The 11,502-nt window shown below is 49.1% G+C and overlaps 1 long non-coding RNA gene across 1 annotated transcript; it reads right to left on the bottom strand.

The window, feature by feature from the left end:
- Positions 1–2,912: 2,912 nt before the first annotated feature.
- On the bottom strand, positions 2,913–11,055 carry LOC114102502 (uncharacterized). The gene is made up of 2 exons (XR_011709296.1): positions 10,969–11,055; positions 2,913–10,577 (listed from the first exon to the last, which is right to left on the bottom strand). It is a non-coding gene; the product is annotated as an uncharacterized lncRNA (long non-coding RNA).
- Positions 11,056–11,502: the final 447 nt, after the last annotated feature.

The following is an 11,502-nucleotide window of genomic DNA, read 5'->3' as shown; positions in this document are numbered from 1 at the left end:
CTGTGCTCTGAGCTCATAAATTCACAGCAATCCAGGGAGAAGCTGGAAGCGCTCAGACCGGCAGGGACCAGCGACTCTGGAGACTCTAGTTTGCTTTTTCCTTTCCGTAGGCAGCAGATGTGCCACCTCATCTTGCAGTGCTTGGGCTGGTTCTTGCTCTTCTGAAGAGGAAGGTGAAGCCCAGCTGTGAGCAGGGGACCCTCAGCAGGAAAGATGTTTAAAGCCTGAAGAGAAAGCGGTCCATTCCAGGCCTCTAAGAGAAATGCAGATCAGGAAGAAAGCAGAACAGCAGTTGCACATCTGTGGTCCAGGGAAAAGCTCAAACACAGCAGAGGTCAGGCTGGGCCGGGCCAGCTTTAGCACTAAAGCCTGGAGAGGAACCATTCTGGGGTGGGAGGCTTCTCTTTTCTCAGCTGATCATAGAACCTGTCTGTTGTTTGCCTAGATGTCTTGATTAGTAGCCATTTTCATTCCAAAGCCATCACCGTCCTCTTTTTGAAAAAATAGTTGTCCCTCTGTTGACTTCATCTTCCAGAAATGACCTGTGGTTGGCATCTATCCAACTTGTGGGCATCCTTGGTTACCCATTTATCCTCAACCCTGCCCCCTTCCTCCAGAGAGACTTTAAGATGGGAAAAATACGTGGCAGGTATAAAACAATAGGTTTATCAAGAGCCCAAGGAACTGGCAGGGAAAGAGGCAATTAGTTCACCGTTGTTTTGGAACCAATGACTCTTTCTTGGTTCACAGGATTGAAACTATAAGAAATGTTGCTTCTATCCTTGGTCCCATCAGCTCCTACCCAAATAACCACACGTGTTAGTTCCTTGGGTGTCTTTGTCAAACACAAGCAAGTGGGGGGGAGGGTGTCTTCCTTTCTCTCCCTCTTTCACAGAGAAGGAAATGCAATGGCTCTTGAGAGAATGGAAGGATATTCAATCCCTTATGTTCACAGAAATGCCAACAAAGACTGTGATAAAATAAGCCAGGTTGATACGAGTTAGCATTCTGCATTGGACTTTGCTGTTTTCACTTTACCGGGTATCTTGGACGTCTTTCAAATCTGTACAGCACAGGAAGAATGGCCATATTCATCTTTACAGTTTCAACGTGTCTTATTTATGAACACACCATAAGTTTATCTTACTACTTTCCTATTGATAGACATTTGATTTGCCTCCAATCTTTTGCTACTATAAACAGAGCTACCCAGGTATTTCCTATATGTATTGGCACACCCAAAGGATAAATTCCAGGAAGTAGGATTACTGGGTCGAAGGGCAAGTGTAGCTTTGATGAGGTTTCCAAATACCGTCAGCGGGGTTGTACCCTCTGTCCTGCTGCTAACAATGGACACTAGGCCCCCTCCCCCACAGCCATGCCACCTGGGCATTTCATTGTAGTTTTCATTTTTCCTTCTCGGTTTTCTCAAGAGCCATTAGCATTTCCTTTTTTTTTTAAAAAAATAAATTTTATTTTTTAGTTGTAGATGGACACAATACCTTTATTTTATTTATTTTTATATGGTGCTGAGGATCAAACCCAGGTCCTCACACGTGCTAGGTGATCACTTGACTGCTGAGCCACAAGCTCAGCCCAGCATTTCCTCTTCTGTGAGCTGTATCCTTGTATTCTTTGCCCCATCTAAACAAAACCTGTTGGCTTTGCTCTTTTTTTCATAATAGTTTCTCAGAGCTCTCTGTATGCTGGTAGATCTGCTCTCTGTGATATGAGCTGCTCTGCGTTGCTATTCAATGTCTTTTGGTGCTTTTGCTCATGTTTTGTGAAAATTCAAAAAACTTTAGGTGGTTTGTACAGCAATTTTTAAAATGGATTCTGGATGAAAGAGAGGCCTTTCACACTCCAGAGTTCATGAGGAATTTGCCCACATTTTCTTCTAGTACATTTATTGTTTCATTTTTTAAAAAATATTTATATCTTTGCTGCATTTGGAACTGACGCTGGGGCCAAATACAAGGTTAGGATTGAGCTAAACTCTTTCCTGGCTGTCCAGTTGCCATTGGCTGACACCATTCCTTCAGGATGGCACCTGTGTAATGCACAGGATTCTGACCATAATTAGGTGTACTTATGTATCTTCTAGCTCATCCTATTGCTGGGGCTGTCAGTCCCTTAGTCAGCACCACACTGTTTTCTTTATGGAGACTCCATGATATGAGGCAGAACTATTTCTTTCCATTCCTTTCCCCCTCTCCCTGCCCCTGCTAGAATGCTTTTCTTTTGCCGTTTCTGGATATTCCTTTTGAAGCTAATTTTTTATTAACAAGTATCCACTGTACATATTTGTGGAATTTCAATATAATATGCACCTGTGCCCACTGATCAAGTCCAGCTTTGCTTTGTCCACCTTCCCTCCACCCCTTTCTGATCTCTAGTAATCACTATTCTACATTCAGGCCCACTTTTTTTTTTTTTTTTAAACTTCTGCACATGGGATAGAACTTCTGGGTCTTGTTTATTTCACTTAACATAATTTCCTCCACTCTCACCCAATTTGCTGCAGGCTGCAGGACTTCATTCTTTTTTATGGCTGATAAGACCCCACACCTCTTCTTTATCCATTCGTGCACTGGTGGGCACATGGACTGATTCCATGTCTCAGTCATTGTGAACAGTTTCCTGGCTGTTTCACTTTCCAGATGAACTTTAGAGTCAGCTTATCTAGGTTTTTTTTTTTTTTTAAGCTGATATTTTTATTGAATTTGTAAAGTAATTTAAGGAGAATCAGCTTGGCAATAAATCTTCCTCTCTTAAAATGTGGTACGTGTTCCCACTGGCTCTTCTCTTCCTTTTGATTTTTTAACATTTTTTTCTTAGACATTTCATGCATGTATCCTTCAAGTTTATTTGAAGGTATTTTATTGAATTGACATTGTAAAAACACTGTTGAATTACACTATTACACTAAGATTTTATTTCACACCAGTCAGAAAGAATGGCAATCATCAAGAATATAAACAATAATCAATGCTGGAGAGGATGTGGAGGAAAAGGACCACTCTTACACCGTTGGTGGGATCATAAATTAACAAAACCACTATGGAAATCGGCAGGGAGGCTCCTGGATAGACCAGGCATGGAGCCACCATATGACCCAGCTGTGCTACTTCTCAGCATTTCTCCCTGAGGAATTAGGGCCATTTTACCACAGTGACACATGCTGGCCCATGTTTATAGCAACCACAATTCACAATAGCCAAACTATGGAACCAGCCTAGGTGTCCATCAACAGACGAATGGGTAAAGAAAATGTGGTATATATGGAGTTTTATTCAGCCATAAAGAAAAATGAAATTATGTCATTTGCAGGAAAATGGATGGAGCTAGAGACCATCATGTCAAGTGAAATAAGTCAAACTCAGAAGGTTAAGGATTTTCTCATATGTGGAGAATAGAAAGGACAAAGGAAAAGAAAGGTGTGTGTGGGGGGTGAATCTCCTAAAACTCATAGGGTGATCGGCAGAGGAAAGGGACCAGAGGGAGGGAGGTGGGGAGGGAGGGAAGTGTTGGGGGGTGATATTGGCCAAATGATGTTGCTGTGTTGTGTGCACGTACGGTACATAACGACAAATCCCGTCAACACGTGCAGCTAGAATGCACCCAAAACAAGCCTCCTGGAGGATGCGTGGCTGCCTGGCCTGTCCCCAGTGGGCTGGTGTCTGCAGCGTTGTCCAGCCTGTCGGTTGACATGCTATGGAGCTCTCATTGTTTGTCATCTTTTTTTTTTTTTTTCAGAAAACCTTTAATTTAATGAAGAAAAATGTTACTTGGGCAAGTGTCCATATTGGGTATTCTAGCTTCTAGAAGGCAGCCCCAAATAGGATTTGAGCAAACTGTAATGGGGTGTGATGCGCCAGAGTTCTCCTCTTGAAAATCAGGGGTCCTTCCAGAAGGTAGGATTGGAGGATGCAACCCAATATCAGAAGCTTACTCTGCACCAAGATTAGAAATGTGTAAGAACACAAGCAGTGGCTTGGGAAAAATCGTGACAGGGGTGCCGTGTCTGTGTTTAGATCCTGTAAGCCTCAGAGCACAACTGGGAAGTGTCCCCAGGGGAGTGGGACAGACGCAGTGGGAAGCAGGGTTCTACTTGGCTGCCTGTCCTCCAGCTCAGGTGGCATTGGCGACCTAGGTCCTGGTCCTTAGCCTTGAGCTCCAGCACCCCAACAGCCTCCTCTCTTAGAAAATGGGCAAAGAAAGGGATCAGTCACTCATCTGATTCCTTGGAGATAGGGAGAAAGTGACCTTGGCAGGTGGCCTGTGAGGGCCAGGGAGAGATAGCAAGCGTATTCTGCTCAGGTCAGGTGTAGGTCTAGGGCAGGAGGCAGATCCAGCCCCAACATCCCAAGGCCTGGCGTGTTTGATAGTTTATTCAACCAAAGACTTGAGTTTCATAGGGGACTTGGGGCTCTTTTTTTGTGGGGTGGTGCTGGGGATTGAACTCAGGGGCACTCAACCACTGAGCCACATCCTCAGCACAATTTTATATTTTATTTAGAGACAGGGTCTCACTGAGTTGCTTAGCACCTTGCCATTGCTGAGGCTGGTTTTGAACTGGCAATCTTCCTGCCTCAGCTTCCTGAGCTGCTGGGATTACAGCATGCACTACCGTGCCCAGCAACTTGAGGATCTTCTTCGCCTTCACCGCCCACAAATAAGGGAAGGGTAGAGCTACTGGTGGGTGCTAGCGTCATGCTTCAAGCCATCTGTGCGGCTCTTGATTTGCCCTCAAAGCAGACTCCAAAGTGTCCTCTTTGCTTTCCCAGATGGGCGAATGCAGGCTCAGGGGGCACTCACCGGTGCAAGGCCACTCAGCTAGCAGGCACCTGTCCTGTGGCAGGAACTGGACGCTCGGCTCAGGAGAGCAGCTCCGCCCTTGGCCGCTTTGCCTGCAGGTTCCCATGCCGCTTTGCTTTGAAGAAAGAGCTGGGCTACGAAGAGACTGTGGTCAGAAAGATCAAGTATTCTAAGCTTCTCATGAGGGGGGGCATTGGAGGGGCAACAGCACCCCTCCCGTCCCTGCTCCATCCCCTTCTCCCACTGGACCTGAGGGGTCCCACCCTGCAAGAGGCATCCTCGAGTGCTGAAGGCTCAGAGGGACTCAGGGTTGGAGGGAGCCAAGGCAAAGATGGGAAGGGTGGCTGGCCTCCCCGCCCATCCTGGTCCCCTCCAGCTTGTCACCATAGTGGCTTTGGGCCGGAGGCTCTGCAGTGGAGAAAGCTGGGGTGAGGACAACTTAACAGGAGGCCACAGTGTTCTCCCACCCACTGTGCATGTTAGCAGCACTGTCTCTGGTAAGAATTAGAAGCTCAGGGATTGCTCAACCCAGGCTCCGAAGGCACCGAATAGTTCTGTTCTCAGGCTGGCTGGATTTCTTTCTGCGTTCAACAGTCCTATTTCTGTCTTACTCAGATGTTTCCAAGAATCCTAGAAATAAGAAGACTCGTGTTGGTCTCCTCTTCCTCCTGCTCCTCCTGTGTCTCCCACGTTAGGTTCTATCTGACAGGGATGGCCGAGGCCAGCCTGGTCATCCTTGTTGCCATTCCTACTAGTGCTGAACTAAATATTCAGTCTTCACAAATGCACCCAGTTTGACACCAATTTTGAGGAAACTTAATTTTAGAGACAGAAATGCTATCTTGAGAGGCGGCCACTAGTCGCACATTCCTTGAAGAGATTGAGGCAACTCCTGGACCTGCCATGCTGTATGTCCCTGCTCTGTGAGGGTCAAACAAGAGAAGCTCTGCTGTCCTGTGCAGAAGCCCATGGCAAGGCTGCTGCCTGTGCGGTCAGCGACTGGGTTGTGCACGCGCAGGTGTGGCCAGACCCAGCCCTCCCGCTCTGCACCCGCACACTCCTTTTGTGGACGGGCCATGCAGGGACCTGTCCCAGGAGGGCCTTGACTTTCCTCCCAGGGAATAGGCTTAGATTTGGGGGGACGCTGGTGTAACCCAACTGGTGATGAAATCCGTGGTCCATAGCTAGGGAAGCTTTTACTCTACTTGACAAGCAGCTGGAGGGTCACTGAAGCCTTTTACAAACCTTAACTCATTTAATCCTCATAACAATTATTGTTTCCTTTTCATTATTCCTATTTTCAGATGAGGAAACTGAAGTACAGAGAGGCCAAGTAATTGGATCACGATCGCACAGCACACCTGCTGCACAGGGGGATGGATCCCAGGCCACTTGGGGGCAGAGTCCACGATGCACCTTACTCCTCATGAAGCATCTGTCTTGTGCTCTGCCTTGGGCTTGGCAGAGGGGACCCACGTCCACTTCACCACGGTCCCTTCCCTCTGGCAGCCCATGGTCTATGAGGCACTTTGCCCCTGGCAGGCCCTGCCTCATCTCCTAGACTTCAGCCCTCTTTATAGCCACACTGGCTGCACTCAGCTCCAAGGGTTGTGGTCACTACAGGGCATGATGATTATTTTTATGTGTCAGCTTCGCCGGGCTGTGGTGCCCCATTGTTGGTCAATCACCAGTCTAGATGTTGCTGTGAAGGTATTTTTTGGATGAGATTAACATTGAAATCAGTGGCCCTGGAATAAAGTACATTGCTCTCTATAATGTAGGTGGGCCTCATCCCATCAGTTGAAGGCCTTAAGAGGCTGATCTCCCCCAAAGAAGAGGGAACTCTACCTGCAGATGGCTTTCAGCTTGGAGCTGCCTCCACTCCTTCCTGGGCCTACTCTGAGATTTTGAACTTGCCAAACTCCATGATTGCTTGAGTCGATTTCTTAAGATCAATCTCATTTTCTCTCTCTATGTACAACTTATCGGTTGTGTTCCTCTGGAGAATCCTGGCTACGACAGGGGAATTGTGTTTATGGGCTTCACTAAGCAAGCTCTTCAGAGGCAAATGGGGTGTGTAGGTGGGTGGTCAGAACACAAGTGACTGCATCTGAGAGCTGTCGGACCCTTTCAGAACTTTGGCAATGCAGATGTGCCCCAGGAGACGGCATGTGAATAATGAGCTGAGCTTGAGAGTCAGCTCTGGCTTGGGCCCTGGGACCCAGGCTACACATTTCCGAGGGTGGTAGGCTGGTGGGAGGACCATGACTTTCAGCATAATAGGAGGGTTCATTGTGCAATATGTGCCACCTCTTCAACGTCCCCCAGAGCATCTACCACATGCCAGGACTTGGGCTCTGTGCTTATAAGTGCTGTTGGCAAGAGCTCAGTGAAACATGCACTTTGACTTACTGTTCTCAGAGAGACTTCCAGAAGCGTTGTGTGCCATGCTGTGTTCAGAGGTGGCACGCCACCTGTAGGGATGGGGAGAGGTCCTCTGGGAAGGTGAGCACGGCAGAGTAGCTGTGGGGACAGCCTTGGAGCCAGTTGAAGAACCAGTGAAACCAGAGTTTGAGATAAAACTTAATTCACCACTTCAGCATTTGCTCTGAGGGTCGAGGGTGGAAAGCCATGTTCTTCTCCACTACCGTGGAACGGTGGGCTCAGCTCCCAGTGTTGCAGCTGTATGTGGGACTCTGCTCTCCAGGGTGCAACAGACCCCAGAAGCTCACTGTCAACGTCTCGTCTTTCCGGGTTCTTTTTAGCAAGTCCAAAGAATGAGATTGATGGGACAGCAGAAAGCAAGAGTGAGAGATGTAGGATTTATTCAAGTGTGAAGCATAGAAACAGAACTCAAAGACAAGAGAGTAACCAGTAGCAGGTGGGTTACTGAGTGTGTTGGTCTAGGGGTTTATATAGCACTTGGGTCAACACTATTGGTCCATACTTATGCTAATCGGGTTTGGAAAAGTACTAAAAGCTATTGGTTAAAACTTATGCCAATCGGGTTTGGAAAGCACTGACACTATTGGTTGGCCCTTGGGTCTGCGCTGCCATTCCCTTCTGCCCATTTCTGCAGGCTGCAATCCCAGCTTCCCAGGAGGCTGAGGTCCGAGGATGGTGGATACTGGGGATTGGGGGCCATGGCACTATAAGGAGTGGGCATGAGCACCAGGCCTTGGCCTCTGTAGGGTGACAGGTCAGCGTGCCCTTGTTTGGCTCAGCCCTTGCTTGCTGTGTTCTAGCTGGCCTGGCCATGCTCTGCCGCACTGGGACAAGGGTTTGGCTTTACAGTGACACTATGAAGTATCTCAAAGTGCTCTAGAGGACAAGAGTGCCCCAGAGGGACTCAGCAGAGTCTGAAAGAAGCGAGGGTTCCTGGTGGGGGAGCCTGCTGATGACATTTGCCACAGTTTACTCGCCTTGCATTAGCTGCAGTGCCACCTTTACTGTGAAGCAAATCAGGAGGGAAAAAACTGCCTTTCCAAAGTGGGTACAATGCCCCCTCAGTGCCCCATGATAGTGACGAGCACCTAAGCCTCATTCTGGATAAGAATCAAGTGAAACCAGAAATTTTGCTTGGAACGAACAGACTCACAGAATGCACCTGTCACTTGGCAAGTCTCTTTGGCCTTCACAAGCCCCAGGGGCATCCTGAAAGAAGACTGGAGGCCCTGCCGATATAAGCCATCTGGGTTCCTACCACTCAAGTCTTGGCCGGGAAAGGCCAGGCAGGGACATGCTCAGTAACCCAGTCTCTGCCCTGTGAATGGCACTGGCTCCCCAGTTCAGCTGTGAGGAATCTGTGGGGTTGAGATGGATCCATGATTTCTGGTTGCTCCACAGATGTGGAGTGGAGCCCTGGGGGCTGCATCTGGGCCTGGGTATCCCTCACAAGGCTCTGTCTTTGGGAAAATGCATCCCAAGTATCTGGGTTGGCTGGTTGGTTAGTTGGTTGATTGGTTGATTGATCTGGTCCTTGCCTACCACTCACCAGGAAGTATCAGGAAGTCTATGACCGTCTTTCTGGTGGGAGTTGCAGAACGAGTAGAGCTTTGTGGGGTGGAGGTGCTCCAGAGACAGAGGGATGTGGGGAGGACTGTGCTCTAGCCAGTCATGATCCAAATGTGCTCACCAGGAGCCAAGAGGTAGAGGGCAAGGGGCGGCGGGGGGGGGGGGGGGTGGTCCCTCATTCACATGCCACATGACATGTTCAGTCCATCCAAAATCAAGTTGACTAAGGCAGAGAAGTTTGAGCCCACTGCCCAGCTGGCTGTTCCAGGTGCTCCTCAGAAGCCAGCCTGGGTCCTGGGTGTGTGGGGTATCCTCAGCACAGGCTCTGGGCCCAGCAAGTCAGTGGTGTGTGAGGAGAACATGCAGCCTCCACTCCACTGTCCAGAGGCCTGTTTGCTTTCTCTTGGCTCTGAGTGGGCGAAGGCTGGCCTGGTGGAGCCTGGGCCGTCACGGGGGTTTTGTCCACTATCCTGTGCTTCAGGGCTGTGCTCTGCAGCACACCAAGAGAGAACTTTCCAGAGCAAAAGCCAAGCGTAAGAGCTCAGCCTGGCCCTGGCCTGGCCCTGGCCTTGAGCACTGCCCTTGGGAAAGTGAGATCACCTACATCCCCCTTGTTTGCAGAAGCATTGGCCAACAAGTCCACACCCAGGGGTCTGGAGGACACTGCCATGATCCTTGGCTCCCAACCTCCCTTCCCGCCATCCCGGTGTCCCTTCCATCTCTGTGCTCTGGAAGAGCTCAGGAGGTGACATCCTGTGTGATTCCGTGAGGATCTTGTCAAGTCCTCTTGTCAAAAACATCATTTGTTCTGGTCAAGGCATCAGAGCTGTGAGTCCCCTTGTGACACGGGACTCACACTCCTGCTATGCATTGTCAAAGGGGCTTTGCTGCCCCACCTTCTTCCAGTCTTACTGAGGAAACTTGGGTGAAGACTTGGGCATGGCCTCCCAGGGTTGGGAACAGGCAGGATCACATTTGCTTAGTCCCGAGTCACAGCAGGACACCATCACAGGTGGTGGCCTGTTGGAAGTGAAAGTGTCACGAAGGGCCCTCAGGATTCAAATCAGGGCCGCAGTTTCTAACCACTCTTCCTTAAGAGGTTACAGGCTCCTCCACCTGCAGCACGTGGTGGCTTCAGTTCCTCCAGGACCCCTGGTGTCCTTTGGCACCTCCTCCTTCTCTTGTCCACTGGTTCAGATAAAGGGGAAGTGGAAGAAGGACAGGCAGGGCTGGAGCTGGGTCCTTGGGGGGTGGCTGGAGCAAGTCCCCTGCCCATTCAGCTTGGCCCTGACACACAGCCCTCAGGACTTTCCACAAAACACTACATGTGTTTTCTGCTTTGTTATCTCCTGTGAGTCTTTAAGAACATGTAATTCTATGGCTTTGAATCTGTGGACTAAGCTCCTCCAACTATGCATTGTAAAGAGCTTATTTTTTTAGCTGAAAAATAATAGCAACAACATGTTTGTCCCTGACAGTCTGTGGCAGTGCCTGTGGACATGGTTACCATCTTCTGTCCGAGTGGAAGACATCTGCACGCCTATGACTGGTCCACACACACTTACCAGATCCAGTGTCATGTTGTTGAAGACTTGATCGAAGAATCTCTGTTCCAAATGGCAACAGACGCAATCAGAGGTTTAATGGGAGCAAAGCTGTGCAAGCCTGCAAAGTGATCCTGAAACTGCTTGCCGTTGGAGCACGTCCCCAGGGGTGGGACTCTGAGTCCAGATAGCAGGAACTTCCTTTTTTTAAAAAAAAAAACAAACTATCATCCTTCCTGCAAATGTGGCCAGGGCAACAGGCACAGCCAGCAAATATGCTAAAAATAAATGATCAATAGCTGTGAGGATGGAATTGCTTTCTGATTTGTTCCACCTGGAAATGTCGCAGCACATACCGGTACCACCTCTGGAAAACACCCCTCTCTGCCTTGTGGGTACCAGCTCCTGATAGCATTTTAGGGTCTTGGGTTTAGAAGTTTGACCGTTTGTCCCTGAGTGGCTGTCCTCAGCAAGCAGACCCCGTGTGGGAGAAGGAAGGTGCTGGCCAGGTCTCTTCTAGGACACAAAGCCAGTGCTCCGAAATTGCCTCCCTTCACCCCCATCTTTATTATATTAACGACCCGTTTCTTACCTCATCTTGCCCTCTTCTCCTGACCCTTAGCGTTTCTGCAGAGTGCTTGCCTCATGCAGTGTCTTGGGCCATCAGTGCGGTTCACCCAGGGCATCTGGCTAACAGCCAGTGAGCTAACTGCTGCTGGACGTCAGCCTTCCCTGAGTGGGAGGGCACACTGAAGGAGTTTCTCTATTTTTATTTCCCCAAAATGTACATCCACAATACACAAAGAGAAGCAAACACTGGAAAGGGTACCCTTGTGGACTCAAGATTCTGTACAAAGCCTGAAAGAGGAAAGAGTGGGCCTGTCACCAAAGCCAATCTGAAGGAGCCTTCCAAGGGGGAAGTCCAAGAGTCCACAATGCAAAGACCATTTCTTGTGTGTTTAGCTACAGCTGATCCTTGGTGTCTGCTACTGGAACCTTCCATGCATATACTTCCACGCGTGGCAGGTCCTGGGACGGGGAGAGGCTGGCTGAGGGCCATGGCAGGGAGTCCTCCCGGGACAGGAGCATGTGAGCAGGAAGAGAAATGCAGGCGTGGTGTGGATTC

This window comes from Marmota flaviventris, chromosome 12, assembly GCF_047511675.1.
Source record: "Marmota flaviventris isolate mMarFla1 chromosome 12, mMarFla1.hap1, whole genome shotgun sequence".
NCBI lineage: Eukaryota > Metazoa > Chordata > Mammalia > Rodentia > Sciuridae > Marmota > Marmota flaviventris.
Note: the sequence above shows the minus strand (reverse complement) of the source record. Positions and strands in the feature narration are given on the sequence as shown.